General features: G+C 38.5%; 1 long non-coding RNA gene across 1 annotated transcript; it reads right to left on the reverse strand.

Annotated features, from left to right (window-relative positions):
- Positions 1 to 3,622: 3,622 nt before the first annotated feature.
- Positions 3,623 to 5,440, reverse strand: LOC146583938 (uncharacterized). The gene is made up of 2 exons (XR_014893272.1): positions 4,903 to 5,440; positions 3,623 to 4,072 (listed from the first exon to the last, which is right to left on the reverse strand). It is a non-coding gene; the product is annotated as an uncharacterized LOC146583938 (long non-coding RNA).
- Positions 5,441 to 6,621: the final 1,181 nt, after the last annotated feature.

Consider the following 6,621-nt stretch of genomic DNA (forward strand, 5'->3'; position numbering starts at 1 on the left):
AAAAGGGCTAGAGGGGGGTAAACAACAATGGACAATTTACAAGCTGTTAGCATTTGCCAAATTTTTTTTTTTTTAAACACACCCACATTTTATTTGTGTGTGTGTGTGTGTGTGTGTGTGTGTGTGTGTGTGTGTGTGTGTGTGTGTGTGTGTGTGTTATATATATATATATATATATATATATATATATATATATATATATATACATACATACATACATACATACATACATACACACACACATATATATATATATACACACACATATATATAAAATGCAACTTACAAATGGAAACTGCAACATGCTGATTAGCATTTTTCTCTCTGGCTAGCTGATTGATTTAGACAGTGATCTCCAAAGCGGTCTAACATACCACTGCATGTGATTAAATAGATAATAAACTGGCCTGCATTGTTTTAACAGTGACAACAACAGTAAGTACTCATTCATTCACAATGGTCAAATTAAATTTGAGTTTCACAACTCAAGCAAAACTTTTCTCACAAGTGTCACACAGATAAGTAATGGCAACAAATATTAGGACAATTGTGCAAAGTGGCTTAAGAGCTGGGCTTTAAGCAGTGGCTTCCAAACAACACTCCTTTGACATAATTAAGCTCCGAATGTGACACCAATCTGTTTTGCTTCATTGTGCTTCCTCAGTGTACACAGAGGCTTTACAGGACTTAAGCTAGATAGGTTAAACCCAATGATATTTGGTGGTCTTCTGAGAGAACTAACAGTGGTGTGAAAACACACCTTCTTTGACAGATATAGTCTGTGTACATTTTTTGGCTGAATAGTCCTGATTTAACTGATAGATTAATTCATCAACCATTACAGTGACATATTTTAATTAACTTAAATAATTCTGTATTTATTTATTACTGAGTTATTATAATAAAAACAAATGCAGATACCAACGCACTCCACCATAAAAGTAGTAGTAGAAAAAAAACAAAGCTATGAGCAAAAGTGATTATTTAAGGTTGTCCGTAAATAGACATGCCATCATGTTCAGCAGACTGACTGTGGCGGCTGGCTAGGGGCCGTCTTTCAAAAGACATTAAGACAGAGTGACTCTGCCAGAGCTGTCATTGAGTCGACTCAGTGAGACAAATGATAATGATAACGTTCAATGCACATGTATTATGTGCATTTTTTTTCTCCTGTAATATTTTTTTTATAACACAGGTACAAACCTATTGGTTATGCCATTCATTCTCCTGTAAGCATTCGTCGCATGTAAGACTTTAAGCATATGCGAACACCGCCGATGACTAGACTTTAAGTTAATATTTTTACGTTTTATTTGTATATTTTACAACTTAAAAAATACACGGGGGTGTGGAAAAAACACGTTTGAGAAAACGTAACAAGTTAAACTTGTAGCTGCAAGCACAGCGCCCACCATGAGTATACAGTAAAGAAATTTATCGACGGTTCCTAAGCAAACGTCACCGCATTTGCTAAGAGGAGAGGAGACATTGTGCCTCACTGCCGCGCACAACCAATTTCGGAAAACACGGTGACTGAGCGTACGGTCTTCATTCGCCGAGATCGTGTCTGTAGCGTATCCAGCTTCAGAATTTCTATGCCGAAGCGCTACGCAAATACGGCAGATAGTAAATTGTGTCGAAACTGATTAAGTAGGACTAAAAGAAACTTGAAATTTCGCCGACAGTCAACGTTTTGCAGGCATGTAGGCGCTGTCTCTCTCTTGCTGGCTGTAGCCCTGCCGTATCCCCTCCCCCTCTCTCCCAAACACCGAGCTTGTAAGGCTATCGGTTTTCGGTGAGCTGACCGCTTTCGCTAGTCAGATGGCTGACGTTGACTTCAGTTCTAGCTTCAAAGTTATGTGGAAAGCAAGTTACCCTCTGCTTCGTGCAGACTGACAGTTAAATGTTAGAGAAAAAACCGGAACATATCAGTTTGTCACAGCCGGGTCTTCGTTAACAGCCCTCAGTAAACGGGAGTCTAAGTAAAACATTAGACGAGCAAAACATACTGGCTACCTGACGTTACCCTTGCCGTTGGGTAGAAGACGTCGAAAAGAAAACAGCCATGCCTAATCGCATCAGATAACGCGGCAACACAGTCGGTGGCTTAGTTTGTAGCGTACGGGGTACCGGTACAATTGGGGCAGTTGAATTAAGTTTCATGGTCAGTAATTAATTTGGCTATGCTAGGTGGTTAGCTCAAGAAGAACACCAGCTAGCCAAAAAGCTAACACTTCGCACAGCTAATGCAAATGTCGCATAAACGGCAAGTTAAGCTAGAAGTTGCAAAAATGATTTTTTTTCCTCCCAGCCAAACTACTTATCTGTCAGTTACGTTACTTTGACATCACCCCGATCCAGCAATAAAAATCAGTTGTAGCAAGAACAAACTGTGATCAAAATACATGTTGTCAGGTTAGCCTGTAAGCTAGTTCATGGTCGCCGCTCTTAGATTGCTAACCTAACCAGCGACTTGGTTCCACTGACTTGTCGACACTGCAAGTTAACGCAACCGCAAATAAACTCCCACACTATTCTGCTATAACACTAAACTACACCAGCAACAGAAAGTAATCCGCGTTGGCTCACTATTTGGAGACTAGACAAGGTTATTTAGTAGCTAACTGATTGCTATGTTAGCACAACAACCAACCCCCCTCATCACTACAGACTCTCCGGCTAGCCAGCTAACACCACTTTAACTTACCTCGGGGAACCGCCACCAACAACAACTTGACCCACCAGTGGAAGGGATCTCGACCAACACGCCGCTACTCGTGCATTCACCCGACAGTGGAAAAAAAGCGAAGTTTTAAGAAGTAGCCGTAATTGGAAATGTGGAAAATCAAACTGGCCGTAGTGGCTACGTCGCTAACAACAGTGTGTGTGTGAAGCGCTGTTCCTTGAACATAGAGGTGTGTCTATTGGGAAGGGCGGGTTGGTCTCCTCCCAGTTTGAACCGGGATTGGTCAGCACTACAGAATGAAAACAAATACAGTTAAGGCCTGTGGGCCAGGCCTGTACCATACCTTTGGTTAAAAGCGTCTATGGTCATGCCAAGTGCAGGGTCATCAGCATGCATGGACGGCAGCACGCCTTCCATGGCATTACGTGTACGGCACAATATACTGAATTCAACAGATAAGCTCAGTAACTTTCTTGTCAGTTACAATGACTAACGTATACAGTTAGTGCATTTAATAAGTATTTATTTGCACTGATATTTAGGCTTATATATGTATTATTCTACAACTGATTCTGATATGACACCACAACATGTGTTGATAAAATAAGATATGGCTAGTAAGTGTACCTTAGAGCTAAATAATTTAATTGCACATACTGATCTCCAAGGATGAGGACATATTTACATACTCACAATTAAAATACCTGTATAACCCTCCTACTTGCTGTTCTCTGCCTCATTGTTAAAACCACCCTGGAGATTTTTCTAATACCACTGATCTTATTATTAGACCTAGGACCTTGATTAGTGCTCCTGGAAAAAAATTTTTTTTCTATTTTTCTTTGGCATCAGTAGAGATTGATTAAGGGGAAAAAAGTGGCTTCTTTTCACAAATCTCCTACAACAGCTAGGAAATCGATCCAATACCAGTACAGCTTTCATCAAATAATAATTCATGCTTTATTCATATTGGCAAACAAACACAGTTGAAAGGCCTTATAATAGATTAATAAAATAGAACTGTAAAAAGGAAAAATTATTAGAAACATGGTTAATAATAATAACTACTTAGCAACATATTTATGTTATTCTAAAAACATAGATAGAGGATAGAGGAATTAAGAAAATTCTATGCAATCTATTTCTTTTCCCTTTGACAGTATTTTGTGTGATCTCACTTTAATGTGGGAATCTGAAACAGCTCAAAATACACACTGGAATCATTTGTGTGATTCTATCTCTAAATGTCCAAAGGAAACGAATGAGGTGCTCCCTAATGTGACAGATAACTCCAGATGCAGGATCAGCAAAGGAGCATTTTCTGAAGAAATATGCTGAAAGTTGTCAAAATCACTCCTGTTGCCAGAGATGAGGCCTGATATGGAGCTGCAGTGGAAGAGAGATGAGGTCAGTGAGTTAAGTTTACAGTTAACACTGTGCACTTATTAACATTTAAACATTAAAAGCAAGATTATATAATTGAATATGGTAATATTTTACACATTTGCCTAACAAGTGAAAGATCACCAGTTTGACACTTGGAAGGGATACAAATCTCTTTGGGACTCCTTAAAGAAGGTAGAGAGGGGCGGATCAATCAAAAATATTGATAGTATTGATTCCAACACTTGTATCGGTGTAAGGTTGACACTAGTGTGATAGGATCGATACTTTGTTTCTATCCTTCAAGTTCAGTATGCAGCCCACTGAACTGTTTTATGGAAATGAAAAAATGTACATCAAACATGCAACTTGAAAAACTTTAAAATCTTTTTATGTTGACTCTCACACTTTTTTTATTTAGAGCCTGTAGCACATTTAAACAACAGAAGTTGACCCAAAGTACTTCAGACACAGGAACATTTACATTTTCTTAATTAAATGTATTAAAACGATGGAAATATTAAAAGTTGACCAACGCTTAATTAAATGTATAATTTGCATAGCCTGTAAAGCACTTTTGTCATCTTTGACTTGAGTGTGACCTACATGTTTTAATTTGCTTATATTTAGGCACCTGGCCAGGAATGAATAAGCCAGTGGCCCTGAAATAAGCCACTGCTCATTACTTTCCTGAAAATCAAAACCACTGTTGCAGGAAACCCAAAAGGTTAAAACTGACTTTTATTTTCATTAATATTGTCTTTTACATGTTAGTGAATTAATGTTTAAAAACAGAGGAGAGGTTAAGTCTTGTTTAAAATAAATTGTCTTACCACTTCCTGCGGTGTTATGGACAGCTGTAGTAGTTGCAGCTGTAACAGCTGGAGTTGCTGATGTACTTGCAGTATTGGTTGTGATACTGGTTGCAGTAGTTGCAGCTGTAACAGCTGGAGTTGCTGATGTACTTGCAGTATTGGTTGTGATACTGGTTGCAGTAGTTGCAGCTGTAACAGCTGGAGTTGCTGATGTACTTGCAGTATTGGTTGTGATACTGGTTGCAGTAGTTGCAGCTGTAACAGCTGGAGTTGCTGATGTACTTGCAGTATTGGTTGTACGAGTAGTTGTAACTGTGGCTGTAGTAGCGGTTGTTACATTAGTACTTGTTGTATTTGCTGCGGTTGTTGTGTTTGCCACGGCTGTTGTGGTTGGAGCAGGAGTGGTGAGCACAAGGCTCACAGGTCCTGATTTGACTGTGTAGCTGCTGGTGAACACACTGCCAACCAGGGTGCTCTGACTCCTGGAGCTGGTACATAGATTTGGGCACAACAGAGAGGGCATGGTGGTAATGCACAGATTGACTGTGCACTGGACATACAGCTGTAAACACAAAAAGCCACACTTAGCAGTGTTCAGATTAAAGTATTTCACACTATCGCCACATAGAGCACTACAGCTGTTTACGAAGCATTAATACTGGAACAATTCTAAAGCACAATCAAGACAAATTGCTCAGAACAAGCCAGCCACCACACATGATGTGTGCAGTGGTCAGTACATTTCCATAGCATGCTTGATAGCACTTACTGATTAGTAAAATTAATTTAAAATCTGCAATTTGCTTTAGAGGTATTTGGTAACTAATCAACATATTGTTCAAACATTGAGCAGATGATGGTGCTAGCTACATAAAACAAAGTCTCATGGAAATCTGTTTGGCCCAGTGGGATAGAACCAGCTACACCAACATTTAATTTTTATTTATTTATTTGTTTATTTTTGCATCTGAGAATGTAATAAATTTAAAAAAGCGGAAAACAGCAGATGTGCAACTGAACAGGAGAAAAATTGTAGGGATTTCCCTAAAGCTGGCTTCCAAACTAAAAATATCAACTTTATTTTAAAACATAAATAAGGTAAAACATACATAAAAATAAATCGTAATTTTAATTTAAACACAATGTTTTTTGGAAAGCTTGTAAAATTCATTTTTCAAATGCTAGAACTGTTAATTAAGTAAACAGTTATTATGAGTTATTATGACTCCCGTGGCTACAACACACTACAAAACTCACAGGGGCTTGCATCACTTTTAAGGAGCACCTCATTTGTCAACTTCCCACTCGACCATCACAAATTTGTTTGAAAACAAAACTGAGGGCAAAAATACACTCTTAATAGGAATCATGAAAAACATCATGCCACTATTGCTCTCAGATAAGTATTTGAAGGGAAAACACCAGGGCTGTTTTAAATGTTTTTCTAGCACCGTTTTTGTGAAGCCCCCTTTTTAAAATTCAATTATCTAGAAAACTACTTGAGCTAGATCCTTTCACCTGACTTGAACTGCACTAAATAATATCATCCTCCTTGTATCTGACTAGTTGTAAACAAAATATCACCCCCTGCGTACAAAACGGTGGTTTCTGCTGGAATACAAATCAGCTGTCGGAGATCAGACATCCAAATATTTAAGGGACTTCAAGCATCCTTCATGCTCTCCTAGCTTGAGCTGCGTTCCTAAGTGTTCTTAGAGACAGAAATTGTGAAAAAAG

Source organism: Mchenga conophoros, linkage group LG1 (assembly GCF_057382185.1).
Source record: "Mchenga conophoros isolate Kocher_MC1m ecotype Shallow Benthic linkage group LG1, M_conophoros_male_GT1.1, whole genome shotgun sequence".
Taxonomy (NCBI): domain Eukaryota; kingdom Metazoa; phylum Chordata; class Actinopteri; order Cichliformes; family Cichlidae; genus Mchenga; species Mchenga conophoros.